Below are 24,828 nucleotides of genomic sequence, written 5' to 3'. Positions count from 1 at the left end.
AAACTACTTTTGCGGGGCTTTTATTTGCAATGTAAAACTTGAGTCGTTGTGATGATGTGTTAACACTTAAGAAATTTATAAACAAAAGAACTAAAACTATAGGCAAGGTGATTTCCATACTGGTGAATCATTTTCTTACAATTGGCAATGGATGAAATTAGTACGGTACCAAAAGTTCCAATTTAAAATCTCTTCATTTGTGGTCTTGTGATTCTGTCACAAGCATTTGTTACTATAAGGTGAAGCATAAGTGAAATCTGTATGAAGACCGGCAACTGAAATCACGCATGGTGTTGGTAGGAAAGTAGTGGTACGTACTGTAGTTGTCATAGACTTATAACTGCTGTCAAACTGATCTCCAAACTCCAGTTCCTAGCTACTGACTCCATCTCTCTCCCTGACAGCAGTCTGAGATTAAACTAGTCTATTAGCAACCTTTGTGTCATATTTGACCCAGGGGTGAGCTCTGACCACACATATACACCATCACTAAGACTGCCTATTACCATTGCCCAACTTTGCACCTATCTCAGCTCATCTGCTGAAACCCTCTAGACTTGACTATTCCACTGCGGTCTTGTCTAGTTTCCCACATTCTATCCTCCGTAAACTAGAGGTCATCCAAAACTCTGCTGCCTGTGTCTTAACTCACAACAAGTTCCGTTCACCTATTACCCCTGTCCTCGCTGATCTACATTGGTTCCCAGTCAAGCAACATCTTGATTTTAAAATTCTCATCTTTGTTTTCAAATCCTTCCATGGCCTCCCCCTCCCTATCTCTGTAATTTCCTCCAGCCTGAAAACCCTCCGCGATATCTGCACTCGTACGCATCCCTGATTTTAATCACACCACGGCTTCAGTTGCCTAGGCCCCAAGCTCTGGAATACCCTCCCTACACCTCTCCACCTTGTCTTCCTCGTTTAAGATACTCAAAACCTACCACTTTGACCAAGCCTTTGGTCATCTGACCTAATATCTCCTTATGTAGCTCAGGGTTATATTTTGTTCTATAATGCTCCTGGGAAGGGCCTTGAAGTTTTATTACTTTAAAGGCACTATATAGATATGTGTTTACAGTTTGATTTTTATAGTTCAAATTTGGGAGATAGTTCTTTATCCAGAGAGTAGTTAAAATGTGGAACTTGCTGCCATAAGGAGGAGTTGAGGCAAATAGTGTAGATGCATTAAAAGGGAAGCTAGCTAAGAACATGGGGAGAAAGACATGGAAGGTTATGCTAATAGTACTCAATGAAGTAGGAGGTGGCTTGTGTTGAGCATAAATGCTGGCATAGACCAGTTGGGCTGAGTGGCTTTGTTCTTTGATGTAATTTCTATGCTGTCCTTTATAATAATCAAGCATCATCTCCACTTAAATGCACCAACATGTATTGCTAAAGTTATCATCTTGGCTTTACTGCAATGTGTGCTTATTTTTGCTCATTTAACTTAAGTGGGCAGCGTATCGATGATTTGAGTATGGATCTCTTTACATGTACCCAGCTTTTCATTTGATTACCTGTAGGGATTGCATCCTTGAATCGGGTTTCCTTAAATATATTTCAATTTAGCATGTCCAGACCATTTGTCAAAGAATGCTTAACATTTCCACAAGCAAGACTTTTTGCTACTTACAGAAGCTGTTTGAACATCACTTTGATGAAGTTTTTTGAACTTTTTTCCAAACATACTGAACCTGTTGGCTAAGGAAACATGTTGTAAAGCAAAACTGTTCCAGGTGGTAACAATGCAATAAAGTATGCTGTATATACTTCGGGCCATAGATAATCTGAAATGCTACTTTGATTCTGGTTTTCTTTTTGTGTTTTATTTTAAATTGCTCACAAACGAAATAACAATTTATATGCAGGCTGAAATCAAATTCAACCTGTTAATTTATTCTGGTGATTTGTGCTGTTATTTACAGTAACTGTTATTGAAGGGCAGTTGGGGGTATGCAAAACCACAATCCCCACTTATGGAGACAGGCAAGCAACCAGCTGTTAGACTTTTTTGTTTTTTAATCTACCCATTACATCAAGCCCTACTTTAGCTCAGTGTAACTTGTTTAATCCTCCCCAACTCCGGCCAAAGATAGAAGCTCCTATCCCCTCCTGAAGACATCTTCCTGATTTTACCAACTGAAACAGGTCCTCAGATATGACTTTTGCACGTCTTGGCTAACTAGTCAGGGCTAACCAATCTATTGTACCATTAGTGAAGTGGTGCTTTTGTGTGTATGTACTAGTCCTTTAAATACTAGATTCTACCTTCTTAATGTGGACACACATTCAAATTTGTTTCCAAGGCAGCAGTGTGGAGTAGGATTGGTAAATTCAGAATCACAACTGCCAACTGAACATTAATCCCTTTTGAAATTCTTATAAATATTGACTTTTTATTTACAGTGGCTGCTCTTTCTGAACATGCAAATTGTATTCTGAAGTAAAACATCTTTCGATTGTCGTCGTCTTCTTCTTGGCTTCCTTGACTCGAGAGTCAATGGGTAAGCGCCTGGAGGTGGTCAGTGGTTTGTGAAGCAGCGCCTGGAGTGGTTATAAAGGCCAATTCTAGAATGACAGACTCTTTCACAGGTGCTACAGATAAAATTGGTTGTCGGGGCTGTTACACAGTTGGCTCTCTCCTTGCGCTTCTGTCTTTTTTCCTGCCAACTGCTAAGTCTCTTTGACTCGCCACACTTTAGCCCCGCCTTTATGGCTGCCCGCCAGCTCTGGCGACCACTGGCAACTGACTCCCACGACTTGTGATCAATGTCACAGGACTACATGTCGCATTTGCAGACGTCTTTAAAGCGGAGACATGGACGGCCGGTGGGTCTGATACCAGTGACGAGTTTGCTGTACAATGTGTCCTTGGGGATCCTGCCATCTTCCAAGCGGCTCACATGACCAAGTGCAGCTGACTCAGTAGTGTGTATAAGCTGGGTATCTTGGCCGCCTCAAGGACTTCTGTGTTGGAAATATGGTCCTGCCACCTGATGCCAAGGATTCTCCGGAGGCAGCGAAGATGGAATGAACTGAAACGTCGCTCTTGGCTGACAAAAGTTGTCCAGGCCTCGCTGCCATAGAGCAAGGTACTGAGGACACAGGCATGATACACTCGGACATTTGTGTTCCGTGTCAGTGCGCCATTTTCCCACACTCTCTTGGCCAGTCAGGACATAGCAGTGGAAGCCTGTCCCATGCGTTTGTTGATTTCTGCATCGAGAGACAGGTTACTGGTGATAGTTGAGCCTAGGTAGGTGAACTCTTGAACCACTTCCAGAGCATGGTCGCTGATATTGATGGATGGAGCATTTCTGACATCCTGTCCCATGATTGTTTTCTTGAGGCTGATGGTTAGGCCAAATTCGTTGCAGGCAGCCGCAATCCTGTTGATGAGTCTCTGCAGACATTCTTCCGTGTGAGATGTTAATGCAGCATCATCAGCAAAGAGGAGTTCCCTGATGAGGACTTTCCATACTTTGGTCTTCGCTCTTCGCTCTTAGACAGGCAAGGTTGAACAACCTGCCACCTGATCTTGTGTGGAGGAAAATTCCTTCTTCTGAAGACTTGAACGCATATGAGAGCAGCAGTGAGAAGAAGATCCCAAACAGTGTAGGTGCGAGAACACAGCCCTGTTTCATGCCACTCAGGATAGGTAAGGGGTCTGATGATGCGCCGCTATGCAGAATTGTGCCTTTCATGTTGTCATGGAATGAGGTGATGATACTTAGTAGCTTTGGTGGACATCCGATCTTTTCTCGTAGTCTGAAGAGACCACGTCTGCTGACGAGGTCAAAGGCTTTGGTGAGATCAATGAAAGCAATGTAGAGGGGCATCTGTTGTTCATGGCATTTCTCCTGTAGCTGGCGAAGGGAGAACAGCATGTCAATGGTGGATCACTCTGCTCGAAAGCCACACTGTGCCTCAGGGTAGACACGTTCAGCCAGCTTCTGGAGCCTGTTTAAAGCGACTCAAGCAAAGACTTTCCCCACTATGTTGAACAGGGAAATTCCACGGTAGTTGTTGCAGTCACCGTGGTCACCCTTGTTCTTATAGAGGATGATGATATTGGCATCGCGCATGTCCTGTGGTACTGCTCCCTCGTCCCAGCACAGGCAAAGCAGTTCATGTAGTGCTGAGAGTATAGCAGGCTTGGCACTCTTGATTATTTCAGCGGTAATGTCGTCCTTCCCAGGGGCTTTTCCGCTGGCTAGAGAATCAATGGCATCACTGAGTTCTGATTTTGTTGGCTGCACGTCCAGCTCATCCATGACTGGCAGAGACTGGGCTGCATTGAGGGCGGTCTCAGTGACCACATTTTCCCTGGAGTACAGTTCTAGGTAGTGCTCCACCCAGTGGTCCATTTGCTTGCGTTGGTCAGTGATTATGTCTCCTGATTTAGATTTGAGCGGGGTGGGGGGGGCGCGATCTTCTTGAAGGTTGGCCCAAAAACTCTCTTAATGCCATCATACATTCCTCTGATGTTTCTGGTGTCTGAGGCCAGCTGAATATGACTGCATAGGTGTTGCCAGTAGTCATTTGTGCAGCGCCTGGCTGTTCTTTGTGCAGCACTTCTGGCTGCTTTAAGTGCTACGGATGTTAACCTGCTGGGGGCTTTCTTGATAGCAACGCATGAATTATTAGAGTATCATTCGAGGTCATAACTTGTGTGCAGCCATCTTAAATAACCAATGCTTGGTCATCTATTAACTATAAATACCTTGAAAGATCAAGACCCATATATTTGGGATAATCTCTAGTTTTGTGGTATGGGTGATGGTTGAGCGTTACTTTTGTGATTGGAAGCCTGTGGCCAGTGGTGTACCGGAGGGATCAGTGCTGGGATCCTTGCTGCTCGTAGTGTACACTAATGATTTAGACATGAATATCAGAGGTATGATCAGTAATTTCGCAGATGACACGAAAATTGGCGGTGTCGTAAATAGTGAAGAGGAAAGCCTTCGATTACAGGACGATATCGATGGTTTGGCAAGATGGGCGGAGCAGTGGCAAATGGAATTTAATCCTAAGAAGTGTGAGGTGATGCATTTTGGGAGGACTAACAAGGCAAGGGAATATGCAGTGGATGGTAGGACCCTAGGAAGTATAGAGGGTCAGAGGAAACTTGGTGTACTTGTCCATAGATCACCTGAAGGCAGCAGCACAGGTAGGTAAGGTGGTCAGGAAGACATATGGGATACTTGCCTTTCTTAGCTGCGGAGAGCTGGGAGGTTATGATGGTGCTGTATAAAATGCTAGTTAGGCCACAGCTGGAGTACTGTGTGCAGTTCTGGTCACCACACTATAGGAAGGATGTGGTTGCACTGGAAAGGGTGCAGAGGAGATTCACTAGGATGTTGCCTGGACTGGAGCATTTCAGCTATGAAGAGGGACTGGATAGGCTAGAGTTGTTCTTAAAGCAGAGAAGGCTGAGGGGGGGGACGTGATTGAGGCATGCAAAGTTATGAGGGGCATAGATTGGAAGAGGCTTTTTCCCTTAGCGGAGGGGTCAATAACCAGGGGCAAGGGTTTAGAGGGGATTTGAGGAAAAATATTTTCACCCAGAGGGTGGTTGGAATCTGGAACACACTGCCTGAAGGAGTGGTGGAGGCAGGAACCCTCACAACATTTAAGTAGTATTTAGATGAGCACTTGAACTGCCCTAGCATACAAGGCTGCGGGCCAAGTGCTGGAAAATGGGATTAGAATAGATAGGTGCTTGATGGCCGGCATGGACACAGTGGGCCAAAGGGCCTGTTTCTGTGCTGTATAACTCTGACTCTATGGTTGTTATAGTTCCTTCATAAAAGTATAGCAAAGCTTATACTGTTTGTATTTTATGTTTTGCATGTGCTTAAGTAATATCTCTGCTAGTTTGGCACTGAAGTTTGCTCTCACCTGGTTCCACTCTTATCTATTTAATCATAGCCAGAGTGTCACTCGCAATGGCTTCTCTTCCTGCTCCTGCACTGTTACCTCTGGTGTCCACCAAGGATCTATCCTTGGGCTTCCGCCTCCCATTTCTCATCTACATGCTGCCCCTCAATAACATCATCCAAAAGCACCGAATTAGTTTTCATATACAAGTTGATGGCATCCAGCTCTATCTCACCAACACCCCTCTTGATTCCTCTACTGTTGTTAAATTATCAGACTGCTTATTTGACATCCGGTATTGAATGAGCATAAATTTTCTCCAATTAAATATAGGGAAGACTGAAGCTGTTTGTTTTCAGTCCCTGCTCCAAATTCTGTTCCTGAGTTACTGAATCCATCCCTCTCCCTGGCAACAGTCTAAGATTCGATCAGTCTATTCGCAATCTTAGTGTCACTTTGACACTGAGATGAACTTCTGACCTATTCACGTCATCACTAAGACTGCCGACTTCTACCTCCATAACATTGCCCGACTTTGCCCCGTCACAGCTCATCTGCTGCTGAAATACTTTGTTAGCTCTAGATTTGACTATTCCAACATATTTCTGGCTGGTCTCCCACATTGTATCCTCTTTTAAATTTGAGGTCATCCGATACTTTGCTGCCTGTGTCTTAACTCGCACCAAGTCCTGCTGACCTACATTGGCTCCCAGTCAAGCAGTGCCTTGACTTTTAAAGTTCTCATCCTTGTTTTCAAATCCCTCCATGGCCTCAACCCTTCCCTATCTCTCATCCCTGCCAGCTCCACAACACTCCGAGATGTCTACGTTCCTCTAATTCTGGCCTCTGCGATTTTAATAGCGCCACCATTGGTGGCTGCACCGTCAATCGCCTAGGCTCCAAGCTCTGGGTTGCCCTCCCAACACCTCTGTACTTAACTTTCCTCCTTTTTAAGACAATTCTTAAAACCTACCTCTTTGACCTAAACTTTTGGTCATCTGACCTATGTGATCTCCTTATGTGGCTCAGTGGCATATTCTGTTTCTTAATGCTCCTGTGAAGCACCTTGGGACATCTTATTACATTAAAGGCACTATATAAATGTTATAGAAGCCAGTGTAATCAAGTGGAACATATAGTTTATTCCGGCGATTATATCTTCCTATTATTAAAGCCCTACTGGACCTTGGGTGGTATTAAATTGTTCTTTTTAGGGATCATAAGTGCATTCTTTTTAATAGAATAGGGACCAATGGAAATGCTTGCAAATGTATTGCTTTAAAGTTCTTTTTTTGAAAATGTTAGTACAATAGCAAAAATTAATTTGTCCTATAGTTTGCTTATTATCAAATATGTGGTGTATGTTTTTATCTCCTAATGTTGAATATGTTTGTTCAAGGCATAGCTGTATTGATAGAAAATTGAGCATATTAAACAAAAATAACCGAAAAAATGTGTTTCCCTGCTCTTATTGAGCACATACTAATCCATTCCAGGAATCTTAATGTGTAAACTTCCAGTAATATTCTTGAACTGTTCCTAATTAGAAACTGTAATGTGTACTACAACTGTATGGGAGCACACAATTTGGGGAAACACTGAAGTGTAAGGTCTATATTAAATATGAATATTGACTTAGGAGTCTGCTTGGATGGCTTAAATGAAGAAGTGATTTATCCTTCCGTGATGCTTATCTGTTTTTAGAAATAAACAAAACTTAGGCAATTTGTGCCAGGGAGCCAACTGACAATGGTTTGTTTAGAAGTTGCTTTCATCTCAAAGTAATAAATTTGATTTGCGAAGGAGCAAAAAACTTCTTGCTAATGGATGGAAGAAGTAGCGGGGAGCATAGAGTTCGACAACACAGAAAATCTAAAATTTTGTGTGTTGGGGGACCAAGAGTAAATCTAGGTTAGTGAGGAAAAGGTTGGTAGGTGAGCAGGGCTTAGTTTGGGACAGGATATAGGCAGCAGTGCTTTGGATCAGCTGAGTGTAGGGAGGCTAGAAAATGGCAAGTTGGCCAGGACATCTTGGGAATGTCAATTCTGGTGGTGACAAAAACATGTTTGAGAGTTTCAGCAGCAGCTGGGGTGGTGATGGTAGTAAGGGGCCTTTGTGATGGAAGGAAGCTCAGTTTGGGGTCAAATAGATTGCCAAGGTTGTGCATAGTCTGGTTCAGCCTGGGAGAGTGGCTGGGGAAGGAGCAAGGAGGTATCGAGTTTGGGCAGGTGCTAATGATGGTACATTTGGCCTTCCCAATGTTAAGTGCAGGAAATTGAGATTTAGCTCAGATTGAATGTTCAAGCAGTTTCGCAGCGCAGAGGCAATGGATGGCGAGAGAGATGATAAGGATATAGTTAGATCATGGAATTGTTACAACATAAGAGGAGGCCATTTGGCCCATTGTGACCACACCGGCTTTCCAAGTGAGCAGTTCACTTGGTGCCATTCCCCTGCCTTCTCCCCATAACCTTGTACATTTTTCCTTTTCGGGTAACTATCTGATTCCCTTTTGAATGCCTCAATTTTACCTGCTTCCACCGCACTCTGGCAATGCATTCCAGATCCTAACCGCTCGCAGTGTGAAAAAGTTTTCCCCTCATGTCGCCATTGCTTCTTTTACCAATTACCTTAAATCTGTGCCCTCTCGCTCTTGATCCTTTCATGAGTGGGAACAGTTTCTCTCTCTCTACTCTGAACAGACCTCTCATGATTTTGAAAACCTCTATCCAATCACCTCTCAGTCTTCTCTTCTACAAGCAAAACAGTCACAACTTCTCCAATGCATCTTAAGAAATTAAGTTCCTCATCCCTGGAGCCATTCTTGTGAATCTTTTCTGTACCCTCTCTCTCTCCAATGCATTTACATCTTTCTTTAAATGCGGTGCCCAGAACTGGATGCAATACTCCAGCTGAAGCCAAACTATTGCCTTATACAAATTCAACATAATCTCCTTGCTCTTGTACTCTGTGCTCCTATTTAATAAAGTCTAGGATACTGTATGCTTTATTGACCGCTCTCTCAACATGTCCTGCCACCTTCAATGACTTATGTGCATGTACACCCAGGTCCCTCTGCTCCTGCAATCCTCTTTCCTCCCCACCCCACCCCCCACCACTTAAGACTTGTACCCTTTATTTTATATTGTCTCATGTTCTTTCTACCAAAATAAATCACTTCACATCTCTCTGCATTGAACTTCATCTGACACTTGTCTGCCCATTCCACCAACTTGTCTATTACCTTCTGAGGTTCTAGATTATCCTCCTCACTAGTTCACAATTGTTCCAAGTTTTGTACCATCTGCAAACTTTATAATTGTGTCCTGTACACTAAAGTCTAAATTAATATATATCAGGAAGAGCAAGGGCCCCAACACTGACCCCTGGGGAACTCCACTACATAACTTCCTTCAGCCTGAGAAACATCCATTACCGACAATTCTCTGTTTCCTGTCACTCAGCCAATTTCGTATCCATGTTGCTACTGCCCCTTTTTATTCCATGAGCTATAACTTTGTTCACAAGTCTGTTGTGCGGCAATGTATCAAATGCCTTTTGGAAATCCATGTACACCACATCAACAGCATTACCCTCATCAACCCTCTCTGTTCCCTCTTCAAAAAACACTGGAAAGTTAATTAAGCACAATTTTCCCAAAACAAATCTATGTTGGCTTTCCTTAGTCACATGGACAAATGCAGGTTAATATCAACTTTGTCCTGAATTATTGTTTCTAGAAGTTTCCTCACCACTGAAGTTAAACTGACTGGTCTGTTTTTGCTGGGGTTATCTTTACATCCTTTTTTTGAGCAAGTTCTCCAGTCCTCCAGGGCCACCCCTGAGTCTAAGGAAGACTGGAAAATTATGGCCAGCGCTTCCACAGTTTCCACTCTCAATTCCCTCAGTTTCCTTGGATGCATCTCATCTGGCCCAGGTACTTTATCCACTTTAAGTATTGACAGCCTATCTAATACCTCCTTTTCCTTATCAATATTAAATCCTTTTAGTGTATTAATTACTTCCTCTTTGACCATAGCCTAGGTAGCATCATTTTCCTTGGTGAAGGCAGATGCAAAGTATTCATTTAATACCTCAGCTATTCCCCCTGCCTCCATGCATGAATCCTCTTTTTTCATTATGGAACATGTGAAAGGTGACCCCAAATCTCTGGCCTATGTCAACAAGAGACCGCATATAGACATAAGGGCCGAGGCTGGATCTTTAGAGCACTCTAGATGGTATGGGGTAGATAAGCCATTCATAGAGTTAGTCTAGCTAAGAGTGAAGCCAAGTGTGGGTAATCTCACTGTTAAACAGTGGAGGAGAGGTGTTAGAGGAGAATGGTGCGATCAACAGTGTCAGGCTGTAGAGGAGCTGAGGAGAACAAGAAATGATACATTGGACCATTTGTTGCTTCATTTAGAACTGTTTTGGTAGTGGAGGGGGTGTGGGGGAACCTGATCAAGCAGTGAGTTGTGGGAAAGATGGGCATGGATTTTGGAGGGAACATGTTCAAAGACTTTGGAGAAAGAGGAAAGGGAGGTCAGAGATGGGGCAGTAGCATGCAAGGCCAGAAGAGTAGGTTTTTTTTTTTCTCAAGGATGACAACAGCAAATTTGAACACGAGGGGGTCAGTGACTTAGGAAAGAGAATCAGTACTGTCAGAAAAATATTTAGCATTGGAGGAAAAAGGCAAATTAGTTTAATCAAATCCATTATAAACTTCTTGGGTTCCGATGAAGGGTCACTGACCCGAAATGTTAACTCTGCTTCTCTTTCCACAGATGCTACCAGACCTGCTGAGTGGTTCCAGCATTTCTTGTTTTTATTTCAGATTTCCAGCATCTGCAGTATTTTTCTTTTATAAACTTCTTGGTCTTTGTCATAAAAACTCATGCCCCTAGAAAGATGGACTATAAAAATAAAGAGCTGCTCCCCAATATTTGCAGAATTTTTTTTGTGAATGTGGGATGTGAAGGAAATTTTACTCATCAATGGTGGATAGTTGGTTGTTGGAAGAAAAATATCAAAAAGCACAACTGGCTATGATGTAATCTCTTCTAAATGTCTTTCAAAATTGATTCAGTGGTAGTGTGCACTCTTCTCTCTCGTACATTCCAACATTCCCCTTACAGTGGCATTTATTTTTATTCATGGAATATGGGCATCACTGGCAAGGCCAGCATTTTATTGCCCATCGCTAATTGGCCTTGAGAAGGCTATGGTGAGTGGCCGCCTTAAACTGCTGCAGTCCGTGTGGTGCTGGTGCTGTTAGGTAGGGTGACTGAACTGGATATGTCTTTGTTGTGTAACCGTGATTAGGGCAATGACAGGCGATCCATCAGGTTTTTTTGTTATTATTGAATCTGTTCGTAGCGGCGTGATGCAACTGAATGTTCCAGCAAGCCATTTCATAACCTGTGGCTCGCCGTAAGTGATGACATGGGAAATCAGTGCATAAATTATTTTGTGCCTTAATGCTCAAAAGCCCATTGCTGAGGATTTGCCATAATTTTTTGGATAAAAACAAGATCACAGGAGCCTTGGACTTGCATGAAATTTGCTGATTTCTCATTGGCATCAATAACAATTAACCTTTACTGTAACAGTGACCTTGGAGATATTAGGTTGTAAACATCATCATGTGCCTGACCCAGACTACTTGTGTACCACACTACAGGAGATTGGCTAATCCATTTTTTTAAAAAAAAGATAATTTCTATTGGCTTTCTTACTGATTTGGCCAACTGAGTAGTATTTTGGGACTGTGATCTTTTGTTTTTCTGTTTTGAAATGTTACCAAATCCCAGGCTTTAATTTGTTAATTAGTGTCTGCAACTTTAAGGCCAAATGAAAAATAAATAAAGGGATCATTATATGCAGACTGCAAATCACTGAACGTTGCATTGTTTGCTTTTGACCTAATTGCCTAATTGTCCAGCAAAATAAAATTCATGAACTTGACTGTATACTGCATACATAGCAGCGCAGAGAACATTTTACAGTTTGGAAAATCACTAAATAAATAGTTGGGGTCATTTTGTTCTTAAAAACAAAAATGCTCTGATGGAGAATAGAGACATAGAATATATGAAAATTTACTTTCTGTGGAGACTGAAGTCGACAATTGCTTTTGGATAGATAGCTTTGTGCAAGTCCAAATAAGGAGACTGCAACTTCAAAGCTGGCTCTACTATGCCAGTAGTCGTGCTGAGCATAATTGCCTGATTTGACTTGGATGCGGGAATATTACAATGCTTCAATTGCTTTAGAGCAACCCTCAACAAAAAGGCACACATTAAACATACACATATTTAGCTGCAAGTAACTAGTTACGTTGTGATATGGCAACATATGGTTTAAAGTACAAATGTGTAGAGGCATGTGTTTTTCATCTAGTTTTCTTTTTGGTGTCTTGTGTATATCTTAGCAAGCATAAAACAGGCATTTGTTGGGAAAACCAAATGGGTGTGATATTTAGGCTACCAAGGCAAATTCATCGGTCAACTTCTGAGTCATTGCTCCTGGGGAAAGATGGTGGTAATTTTCCTCAAGGTGGCTAAAGATCACTGTTCAGTTTTTGCATTCACTGGCTTCCACACATTCCCTCCTAAAATGATAACCGACACTGAAATCTGTTGTGCATTTGAGTCTTGTCAAGATTAGGCGTTTGCAGTTTTTTCCCCTTTGGTATCTCAATCCAGTGAAGATCTGTGAAACTAATTGCCAAAAAAAATCTCTAAGGTTTGTTTGGAAACAATAATATTATCAAATGATTCTAAAATAGCTGAAAATAATTGTGCAAAGTTTGCTCTTTTTGTTGCACATTGCATCTCGGGTAAATTTAAACTGTCAAATGCTCTTAATGGTTTCCATTAAGCTTTAAGATTCCAAGTCAGGTAAATTTAAAAGAATATGAAGATCTGATGCATTTAGAAAACCTTTATTTCTAGTTTGGCAAAGTCTATACTATGAGTATGTGTCTCTGGCAACTTCTTGTGTTTGAAATGAGATAGACGATGCAACATATTTTCTGTCTTTTAGCCAGACAATTGCATCACTTTGTTTTTATCTCAAGTCTTTACTTTCACTGGACGCTCCTTTTATTTTTGTCTTTAACTATTGGTAACCATCTTTGAGTATGTGTGTTGTTGCAATCCTTTATTATGTGTAGTAGATGTATTAAAAAAAACTATTTATCCATTGGACAAACGTATTTTGCCTTATGTAAAACCTATAAATCTTAATATTTTGAAAACTTATAAATCTTGGTGAATCTGAATGTATTTTTAATTCTAGGTGTGTCAGGGGAATGCTGATGTGGCAGTTTGGAACAGTAGATGAGAAGAGTGATGATCCTCAAACTAGGAAATGCTTAATTCGTACCATGACTCTAAGATTTAAGGTAGTCATGGGAAAGGACAAAGACAGGCCAGAAATAAAGGTACTGAATTGGGGGAAGGCTGATTTCAGTTTGATGAGACAGGATCTGGCCAAAGTGGACTGGGAGCAGCTACTTGTAGGAAAGTCTACATCAGGCCAGTGGGAGGCATTCAAAGAGGAAATAGAGTTCAGAGTCAACATGTACCCATTAAGGTGAAGGATAGAACCAACAAGTCCAGGGAACCCTGGATGTCGAGGGATATAGAGGATTGGATCAGGGGTTTAAAAAAAAAAAGGAGGCTTATGGCAGATTCAGAGTGCTGAAAACAGCGGAGGCATTAGAGGAGTATAGTAAGTGTAGGGGGGTACTTAAAGTAATTAGGAGAGTGAGGAGGGGATGTGAAAAAACATTGGCGGTCAATATAAAGGAAAATCCTAAGGTGTTTTATAAGTATATTAAGGGCGAGGATAACCAGGGAACGAATAGGGCCTATTAGGGACCAAAGTGGCAATCTGTGTGGAGCCGGAGGACATAGGTGAGATTTTAAATGATAACTTTTCATCTGTTTTCACTGTGGAGAATGACGATGTAGGTGTAGAGATCAGGGAGAGGGATTGCGATATACTTGAACATATTAATGTTGAAAGGGAGGAAGTATTAGATGCTTTAGTGGGCTTAAAAGTGGATAAATCCCCAGGCCCAGATGAGATGTATCCCAGGCTGTTACGTGAGGCAAGGGAGGTGATAGGGGCAATGACACAAATTTTCAGATTCTTTTTGGCCATAGGAGAGGTACCAGAGGACTGGAGGACAGCGAATGTGGTACCATTATTCAAGAAGGGTAGCAGGGATAGACCAGGTAATTACAGGCCGGTGAGTCTACCATCAGTGATTGGGAAACTATTGGAAAAAATTCTGAGGGACAGGATTAATCTCCACTTGGAGAGTCAGGGAGTAATCGGGGATAGTCAGCATGGTTTTGTCAGGGGGAGATTGTGTCTAACTAACTTGATTGAATTTTTAGAGGGGGTGACTAGATGTGTAGATGAGGGTAAAGCAGTTGATGTAGTCTACATGGACTTCACTAAGGCTTTTGATAAGGTCCCGCATGGGAGATTGGTCAAGAAGGTAAGAGCCCATGGGATCCAGGGCAATTTGGCAAATTGGATCCAAAATTGGCTTGGTGACAGGAATTAGAGGGTTGTTTTTGAGAATGGAAGCCTGTGATCAGTGGTGTACCACAGGGATCGGTGCTGGGACCCTTGCTATTTGTAGTGTACATTAATGATTTAGACGTGAATATAGGAGATATGATAAGTTCGCAGATGACATGAAAATTGGTGGTGTTGTAAATAGTGAGGAGGAAAGCCTTAGATTGCAGGATGATATAGATGGGCTGGTACGATGGGCGGAGCTGTGGCAAATGGAATTTAATCCTGAGAAGTGTGAGGTGATGCATTTTGGGAGGACTAACAAGGTAAGGGAATATACAGTGGATGGTAGGACCCTAGTAAGTACAGAGTGTCAGAGGGAACTTGGTGTACTTGTCCATAGATAACCTGAAGGCAGCAGCACAGGTAGGTAAGGTGGTTAGGAAGGCATATGGGATACTTGCTTTTATTAGCTGAGGCATAGAATATAAGAGCAGGGAGGTTATGATGGAGCTGTATAAAATGCTCGTTAGGCCACAGCTGGAGTACTGTGTACAGTTTTGGGCACCACACTAGAGGAAGGATGTGATTGCACTGGAGAGGGTGCAGAGGAGATTCACCAGGATGTTGCCTGGGCTGGAGCATTTCAGCTATAAAGAGAGACTGAAAAGACTAGGGTTGTTTTCCTTAGAGCAGAGAAGGCTGAGGGGTGATGTGATGATTGAGGGAAATTGATAACTTAGATAGGAAGAGGCTTTTTCCCTTCATGGAGGGGTCAATAACCAGGGGGCATAGACTTAAGGTAAGGGGCAGGAGGTTTAGTGGGGATTTGAGGAAAAATGTTTTCACCCAGAGGGTGGTTGGAATCTGGAACACACTGTCTGAAGGGGTGGTAGAGGTAGGAACCCTTATAACATTTAAGAAGTATTTAAATGAGCACTTGAAACGCCATAGCATACAAGGCTACAGGTCAAGTGCTGGAAAATGGGACTAGAATAGTTAGGTGCTTGATGGCCGGGACAGACACAATGGGCCGAAGGGCCTATTTCTGCGCTGTATGACTCTGACTCTATTGGTGCAGACTGATGCCAAATTTTCTGTCAACAGGAACAACCACAATCTGATGAGTTGAAGGGAAGAAAATTCTAATGCGGATTTAATGCATTCTATATTACATTTCTTCTTGATTCCTGGTCCAAGGGATGTATTTGCAAACTCCACCATGGAGCACCTACTTGTGGGGCTGCAGGAAATGGGATAAAGCAATTTGCAAAGTGGGTGGTTAAATGTATAAGGTAGACGAGACTAGACGGAGTGTAGTAAATAATCTTGCACACTCGCCCTTAAAAGCTAAAAGTCTCTTGCATCTCGCCTCTGGGATACAGAGACTTTCCTTCCGTGGTGACCGACGATGGCCCAGGATGTGGCAACTTTGTTTTTGAAGAACCCATTCAATTCAAAAATGTCTCTTGATGGGTTCAGAATGCATGTAATTGACACCTCTTAGCTTTGCATGTATTCTTTCATCATTGCCAGACAGTAGACCGTTTGAATACATGAGGCCAGCTCTTTTGACCTTGGGCAGCCATTTTTTAAAAGAAAAAAAAACTTTTTTTTAATAACTTTCTTTCTAGTTTGAGTTCTTGTTTCAATCACTTCACTTTACATGAGCTTTGCACTATAAAATACAATTACGTCTGGTTGGTTTTCTTCAAGACTTCAGTGGGTTAGAGAGAAACCTGAGTGGATCTTTGTGGGTGTTTATCTGTGAGGGTTTACTTCCCTTCAGAGGTAAATTTTACGTAGATATGACACAATACTGATCTGTTGGTTTAAAAAAAAAAGTGACCTTAATATTATTATTCTCTATCCAATCAGGCCAGTTTTCTCACTCAGATGAACTTCTGTGGAGCGGACTGGTTTTCCACACTACAGCGTGCGTTCACAATCCCTTGCATATCAAGCTTGGAAATCAGCAAACTTGAGCTTAGGTTGTTTACTGCCAAATCAGTTGAAGGCCACCCCCGCCCCCCCCCCCCCCCCCCCCCCACCCCCAAGAAAAATTCTAGATGAAGGTGGATTTTGCTGTGGTCAGGTTGCTCTTGGGGCACTGTGTTCAGTTTGAGAAATGGACAAAGCAATCCCTAGAAGCAGCACAGAGAAGAGTGATAAGACTGAACTCTGTAGGAGAGATGAGGCATTAGCAGAGCGACTGTCTTTGTTATCCCTAAATCAATTTCTGCTTTGATGTATGGGATTCTACCACTTTTTCTGCTGTTTTTTGCATTTCCATTCATTTATAATTAGGCCCACTAGTTTTATAGTGAATAAATAACTTTTTTTTTTTAAAAAGCCATTGTATGTGTTTATAGGACTTTTGAGATTTTCAGATGTTTTGGAAATTGTATTTTTCCTCCTTGAAAGCCACATAATGTGAAGAACTAGGCGTCCAAGATCTGACTTTCAGTTGCGCACAGAGCAGCAGGATAAGGGAGGGACAGGCTGTGAAAGACACATTTAAGATGGCTGTAGAAAGCCTTTTCTTTATACTGAAGGTGATCAGTTGTGGCAGGTGGCCAGGAGGGTAGCTGAGGCTAGTTGATACCAGGATGTGGAACTCATTTAAGAACTACTGCCTGCATAATGTCAGCCTTGGCTCAGTGGTAACACATTTGCCTGTAAGGCAGGAGTTTGAGAATTCACGTCCTACCCCTTGGAGTTGAGTACAGTATCTAGACTGATTACTGCAGTACTGAGGGAGCACTGCACTGTCAAAGGTGCTGTCTTTTGGATGAGACATTAAACCGAGGCCCCATCTGTCCTCTCAGATGAACTTCAAAGGTTCCATTGCACTATTTCGGAGAGGAGCGGGGGAGTTCTCCCTGGTCCTGGCTCATATTTATCCCTGAATCGACATCACTAAAACTGATTATCTGGTCATTGTCACATTGTTGATTGTGGAACCTTTCTGTGTCCTAATGGGCTGATGCATTTCCTGCATTACAACAGTGACTACACTTTCAAAAGTAATTCTGTGGCTGTAAAGCACTTTGGGATGGCTGCTACATAAAGGCAAGTCTTTTTTTTGTTGAACTGGGGAAGGACGAGATCAAAGGACTGCCTCCATCCATTTGGTTTTGTCCACATAAACCAATCTTTTTACTCTTGGTTTGCCCTTGCTGCTCTCGTTTGAAGCTTGTATTTCTTTCATTTTTCTAATAGGAATTGTTTTCCTTAAATGTGTTGCATCTTTTGTCTGTTTTATCTGTGAAATAAATGGTGGACAAGCAGTTTTCCCCCCCCTTTTTTTTCATTCCTCTGGCTCTGACAGGATTTCTACGCAGCACACTGGTAAATTAACTGAGTAATGATGAAACGCCATCCTGCGAGGTCAAGTGGATTTGTATGTCCTTTGACGGAAAGGACTTGAACCCATGACTTCATGTGTTTTGAGCTACCATTTTTGCGGATAAGCTTTTATTTTTAATTGAAGATTTGCACTTCAAACACTGGGTCTAGTGGGAATTCCACCTCTTCCAAGAAATAAGCACAATAGTATTAAACTTAATTCCTTGTCTACTTTTGTTTCTGGATTACAATAACCTGATGCCTTGCACAGCTCAAGATTGCACCACAAACTATTCACAATATGAAAATAACTAGAAGGAAAGCTTCATAATCTAATTGAATGTGACTAATTTCAAACAGACCATATATATTTATGAATTGTGCATTTGTCTGCATCTCTTTGGTCATGGTTGCTAGGAAACTGAAGACTTTAGCTCAAATTAATGTCCTATCTTGCTTTCCCCCCTCCCCCATTTCAGTGAAGGTCGTGGAAGGTCATGGATTAGATTTTAAGATAATTTGCAGAAGATGCTTTCAAAGTCATTAACCTTGCTCATTGTAAATAGATTTCTTTGCACAAGTATGAAATCATAAATCTTTCTCCATTGCATTCTTTTGATACATTGATGTACAGTACCTGAACATTGAACTAAAAATAGCAGTCAATTCCTAAAGTTTTCAATTTTAATGTACTTTGGGAAGGAAATCTACTGTCCTTACCTGGTCTGGCCTACAAATGACTCCAGACCCATAGCAATGTGGTTGACTCTTAACTGCTCTCTGAAATGGCCTAGCAAGCTACTCCATTGTCGAGGGCAGATTAGGGATGGGCAACAAATGCAGGCCTTGCCAGCGATGCCCATGTCCCATGAAAGAATTTTTAAAAACTACTGAGATTGCTCTCTAATGGCAATATCAATTTGAGTTTTTTCAGTGAGAAATTTCATGGAGAAATTTCAGTGCGTTTGTGAACACAGAACTGATGCAGCTTTCACTGTAATGATGCTGGGTGATCAACTTGACAGAAATGACGAGTTGCATTTTGCACCAAAATACAGCATCTGGTTAGATATATACAGTTTGCAAGTTGCATCTGTTCCCTTGGCTGGACGTAAAAGATCCTGTGGCCCTATTTTGAGGAGGGCAGATATCCCCAGTATCCTGACCAATATTTATCCCTCAATCAACATCTCAAAAACAGATTATCTGGTCATTATCACATTGCTGTTTTGTGGCGCTTGCTGTTTGCAAATTGATAGCCTCATTTCCTATATTGCAACAGTGACTACACTTCAAAAGGATCTCATTGGCTGTAAAGCACTTTGGGATTTTCTGAGGTTGTGAAAAGCACTATAGAAATGTAAGTCTGTTTATCTGTCTTTTCTTTTCACATCTGGAACAGAAGTCATAACCTTTTGTTCTGTCTGCTTTTTTCTAGCTCATTCTATTCCTCCCATTTGCATATGAGCTATGCAGCAGAATTCAGTACTGCCACCTTACCTGCACTGAAAATATCAATGCAGTTATTGTTTTTCCAATTACAATAAACACAAATCAATTGAAAGTTTAACGTTATTGAATATAGATTGATTCTGTGTTTGTTTAACCACTGGAGTATGAGCATGACTGGTCACTTCTGTAAGAATATCTTTGTTGATAGCTTCTATAGTATGCAGTTCTCTTTAATGACTTGCACTTAATGAAGAACTACAATTTAATTGAGCTAAAAAAACTAACGATTTTGCCATTTATAAAGGGCCATATGGGAATTTTGACTGCAGTTTCTTTAAACAGAAGCTCTTAAATGAGGCGATATGAAAATGCTTTTCCTTGCAGGATTAAAATTTCTTTCATTATGCAACATTTTTCTTTGTTGCACCTTGTCAATAGAAAACTCTTAGCTTTAAGGTTAAATTAAAAAAAAAATAATAATTTCAATATGCTGAGAAAGTTTATTAGTCCAGTTCAATAAATTAGCTCTGGGACAGAAGCAGTTTTGTGAATATTTCTTTTGCCTCTGCTTCAGATCTACAACAACAGTTAAATCTCTGGACATGAAACTTTTTTCCTGAGTGATTTATTATCCATTTGCATAACATTTATCATATAATTCAGTAATATGTGGTTAATCATTTGCGGACTCTACTTGGAAGAAGTTGTACGTATTGTAATTTGTTGTTACAGATTTCTTAACCTTTAACCTTTAATTGCTGTTAAGAAACTTTCAACCACAAACTTCAGATCTGAGATAGTAAATTGTTCATTGTTTAGCAATTTTGTTTACCCGTCAGTCTTTTGTTTACTGTCACTTTGGCCATTTAGCAGTGAAAATTTTTAATGCCACTGAGAGACTTTACATTATAACTTTAGCATTTGTGTAAAGGGGTTTAGCTTTGATATCTGACTGCAAATCAGAGCCAGCCTTCTATAGTTTCAGCCTGGTTCTAGATTCATACTGCATTTGCACCATAATTGTAGTGTCTTCTGTGGAGTGAAATCTCTTCACATCATACTGCAGTGTAGAGCAAATGCACTCTACAAGGTGTTTTGTTGCTTCTTATGTGGTAGGAATCAATTTGTCCTCCTGATCTGTGTCTCTGGAATTTTAATACCTATGGAAATCTTGAAGCTTTACACATGGGGGTTGAGACTAAGAGTATTCTGGTGAAGCAGAGTTTGAGGACAGGAGTATTTGGGTTAAGATCATGTAGACTTAATCCAGTCCCCATTTTAAAGTTATATTCAGTTCATTTTTCCATTTCTATTATAAATGCCTTTGTCAGATTTGTAATGGGAACTGTCCATGTAAACTTGTCATATTGAAATGACATGAAAAGGCTCTTCATAAGTAGTGTGCTGAGAGGAGGATGTAATTACAATACAGTAAGTATATAGAAGAATCTCTCATAAATTCCTAGATCCCCATTTATAATGAAGGAGGTTGAAAGTTAATGTGTGCAGATGTAAGATTTTTCATATTATAGATAAATTAGAATCAGAGTTATCGTCCTTAATGGGCCAAATGGCCTCCTTCTCAAAGTCATAGTCATACAGCACAGAAGGCCAGCACAGACATGATGGGCCGAAAGGCCTGTTTCTGTGCTGTATGACTCTGAGAAGGAGGCCATTTGGCCCATTGAATCCATGCCAGCTTTCTGTAGAGCAATCCTGTCAGTCCCATTCCTCTGTTTTCATAAACTGCTGAGTGATTCAATTCCAGGCAAAATGTCACATATTTTTATTTGTGTGGGTCACCTTTTCTTGTCTATTTGATTCCTGTCACCCAGCTGCTGTGTTTTAAAAGAAGCAGCAGTAAGTCCATTCGATCACCTGCGCACAGGAAGTGAAGCAGAGATTGAGACCTCCTCTACCCAGGTCAGTCACCAGGTTGAGTTTCATTTGTTTTCCTCCACGATGATCTTTCTCATCTCGTAGATACTAACTGTCTTAGTCCAGCTAGAATTCCCATCTGGGCTCTGCAGAAATGGCCCCAGCTGAGACCATGAGCGCTACAAGAATTAAATCGATATGTTGGCAAGAAGCCAGTGAGACCATTACCTCACAGTGCAGCAGACTGAAGTGTGGAACACCATTGAAACCCAATTCAACACCCACTCAAGTTACAGATTTTATAGTACATATTTTGTTTGAACTGAACATGATGCCCTTCTATTGTCATGTTTACTTTGATTCTGCGGTTCCTACATTACTGTTTCACTTCTTAAGAGAGATGTTGTGTGAATATCCTGAGCCATTCACTTTTCCAAGGAAGCTCAACTGCTCTTGTAGGAATTGGTGCCGAGCTCAATATTGGCTTGTCCACTTTAAGGTGGCCGTTTTGGAACATGAACTTTCGTAGATGGAAGGATGCCAACCATTTGGAATATGCACTTAATTGTAGCAGTGTGATATGTTAACCTCCAGTAAGGTCCAAAAAAAGCTTAAAACCTTAAGTAAATTGTCCAATTAATTATAGTAAATACTAAAGTTTTTCAAACAGCAGCTAATGGAAAATTAATGTTATTGTTAACTAGGTTACATAGGGCGCAATGACAACCTGGGAATGGTTATTAGACAGTAATCTAATTGAGAGCTTCAGATGTCACGAGAGTAAAGCTCAAGCAGTTTATCATCTGAACTAAGATTAGATTACTGGCTTTAAGCAAGCCTCAAGCAATGCTACAGTTGGAAAAGAATGTTTTCCTCCCACAGAGTTGCGAATGGTTTGGCAATAGAAAGCAGAAGGTGGTGATAACTGGAAAAGGCTCTGAGGGACAGTGGCTTATTGGAGTGTTTTGCATTTTCTACTGCTGTACTATTCAAATAATTGTGATTCTAGTGTAATAGAATAGTTCCCAATAGTAAGCTATGTAGTCAAGTGCTATCTCTGAGGGGGATTTGGAGCATTCCGCATGATCTGGGCAAAGAAGTTTGAGTTATTCCATCATGGATGTTTCATTTCCCTTCCCATTAGGATATTGAATAGAGACCATGGTTAGGCCAGATTGCTCCTGAAGTAAGTCTGATTGAGCTTTCTCATCATTTACTTTTATTTTCTGATTTGCTGTATGATATGGTGTACGTGGGCATATTGGCTTAAGGTGGCATATTTTGCATTCTGTTTAAACAGAAAGTTGGAAGAAGAATGTCTTCCATATACAGAATTTCTGATAAATCAATACTTCTCAATCTGCTTTATCCGATGAATTGCTTTTCAACTGTCATGACTGAAAAACAAGCAAAGGTGGCAGCCATTTTGCCAATCGCTATGAGGCGAATGACTAGTTATCTGTTTTTGGTTAGTTGCCCAGAACACAGGAAGCTCTCCTTGTATCACTTTGAATAGTGACACGGGCTCCATAACTTCCACCTGGATTGTCCGTGTATATGATGACCAGTTGAGCATCAGCATAAACTTGTAGCTTGAATAATTTTCAGCAATCCAGTCCTAAAGCTGTGTAGTCACGGATGGCTCTTCATTCTGCTTCTAATTGGGCAAAGTCACTCTTGGGGTGGGGGCGGGGAATGAGCAATAGAAAACCAGCAAAAGCTGCTTCAAAAATCTTGATGCTCAAAAACTGCATCTGTTGACTGTCTAAGTCAATATTTTGGATACAGGGCTGGAGGGAGTGGTGTCCAAATTTGCAAATGCTATTGAAGTAGACGGAATAGCAAATAATTCTGAGCACCAAAGAAAGTTGCAAGAGGATATCGATAAGGTGGTAGAATGTGCAAAAAAGGAGGCAGATGGAGTTGCATGGCAGCAAGTGGAACATAATGTTGCATTTAGATTTTAAAAAGTAGTTAATACTTTGGGGAGGGAAAGTTGAGTGTATTAGAACAGAGGGATTCGGGGTTCAGGTTTCTAGATCCTGAAGAAGATCATCTTTAGTGGATAAGGTCTTGTGGCAAAAGGTATAGAACATAAAAGTTAAGTTTTAACATATAAAATCTTAGTAAGACCATAGCTGAAGTACTTTTGGGCTCCATGGTATAGGGAAATATTGAGGCAATAGAGAGGGTATAGCCCAGGTTCATTAGGATACTGCCTGGTATGAAAAATTACAAATGTGAAGATTAGAAGATTGTGGGTTAATTTGATAGCTGCTCAAATTTGCCAAGGGATGGAATGGAGGCGATAGGAACAGACTGTTTCCAATGATTGCAGAGTCCCGAATGAGTGGACATCGCTAGAAGATTAGATGCAAGAGATTTAGGATTGAGCAAGCATTTTTTTTTTGTGCATGGATGCAGGGCTGTGGAACACATTGAGTTAGTGATTGAAGCAAAGACCATGTCAATATTTTAAAAATAGGTTTGATAGGTAGTTGAAGAAAAGGGGGAATAAAGGGATATGGGAATGGGGGCGTGATTTGGAAATAACGGAATGCTGAAAGGATTACATTCATTGTTGTGTAAGGCCTGGGGCATTTTATTTACAACATTTTGGAGACTACTGCAAATTTTCCTTTCAAACCAAAAAAAAAAAAAATTCCCCTGAAAGTTTAGGGTCCAGTTCCTTTTCATTAACTTCTGAATGGAAACCTTTTGTGACTCCTGCCTACTATAATCTCAACTGGCAGTGTGCATTCTATGTTTGTACTGTTGCATCTGTCTCTGGCCCAGGTCACCAGAAGCAGCCTGGCAAATTATGTGGGTTGAGGGTATTCTGGTTTAATTACTATGTAAATTATTAAAAAGTTTTAGGAAGGAAAGTTCGAGTTAATACCAACCTTACAAAAGAGTTCTGATGAAGGGTTCTGCTGAAATATGAACCAGTTTTCACTCTTAGATGACTAACTTATGTATTGTGAAAATAAAAGTCAAAACTTGTAGCTAGAAATTACTGCAGTCGATGGTGTACATTTGCTTTATGTATTTATGAATGTGCTCTATCATTTCAAATTGGAGCGACCTGGTCCAAAAGGCTTATGTTCTGTGAGAATAATTGCGCACTGTACTTCCTCTAAAATTAACTGCTATTAGGAAAGCATGGCTTGCAGGAGCAGATGGTGACGGGGAGAAGCTAAATGTTTGTGCACCCAGGTGGGCTCAATTGCCTTCCATCTGGAGTTTGCAATCTATTGTACTCATTAATAAACAATGTCACTTCATGCATTTCCCCATGGATATTGGCTGCTCTGACACGGATGGTGCAAGCTGTCTCCTCAGTTAATGCACGTGACTGAGGAACCTCAACTGCGTGCATGTAAATAAATTTGAAAAAACCTCTTCCAAAGATACAGAATGGAACTGAGCACTGAATCTGTGGCAACTGGGCCAACTGTGTACATTAGAACATAGAAGTAAAAATTTGATTTAGCGCATGTTCATGTTTAGTACGACTTATCATAACCCCGCTCCATATTGCATTTTCAAACTCTAGTAATTAAACAAGTATAGTGATGGGAATCCTCAGATAAAGCCAGGGAATGCATCTATATTAGCTGTCATTCACCCTATTAAAACATTATTTCTGTCCCCACTGGAGTATCGTGTCCACTTCTGGGAACCACACTTCAGGAAGGGCATGAAGGCTTTGGAGAGAATACAGAAGAGATT

The 24,828-nt window shown here is 41.1% G+C and overlaps 1 protein-coding gene across 1 annotated transcript in view; it reads left to right on the top strand.

Annotated features, from left to right (window-relative positions):
* Nucleotides 1-24,828, top strand: part of LOC137376727 (formin-2-like) — a 411,942-nt gene that overhangs the window by 120,027 nt on the left and 267,087 nt on the right. The gene's annotated exons all lie outside the window — the stretch shown is intronic.

Source organism: Heterodontus francisci, chromosome 13 (assembly GCF_036365525.1).
Source record: "Heterodontus francisci isolate sHetFra1 chromosome 13, sHetFra1.hap1, whole genome shotgun sequence".
Taxonomy (NCBI): Eukaryota; Metazoa; Chordata; class Chondrichthyes; order Heterodontiformes; family Heterodontidae; genus Heterodontus; species Heterodontus francisci.
The sequence above is the reverse complement of the archived record's forward strand: the minus strand, read 5'-3'. Positions and strand labels throughout refer to the sequence as shown.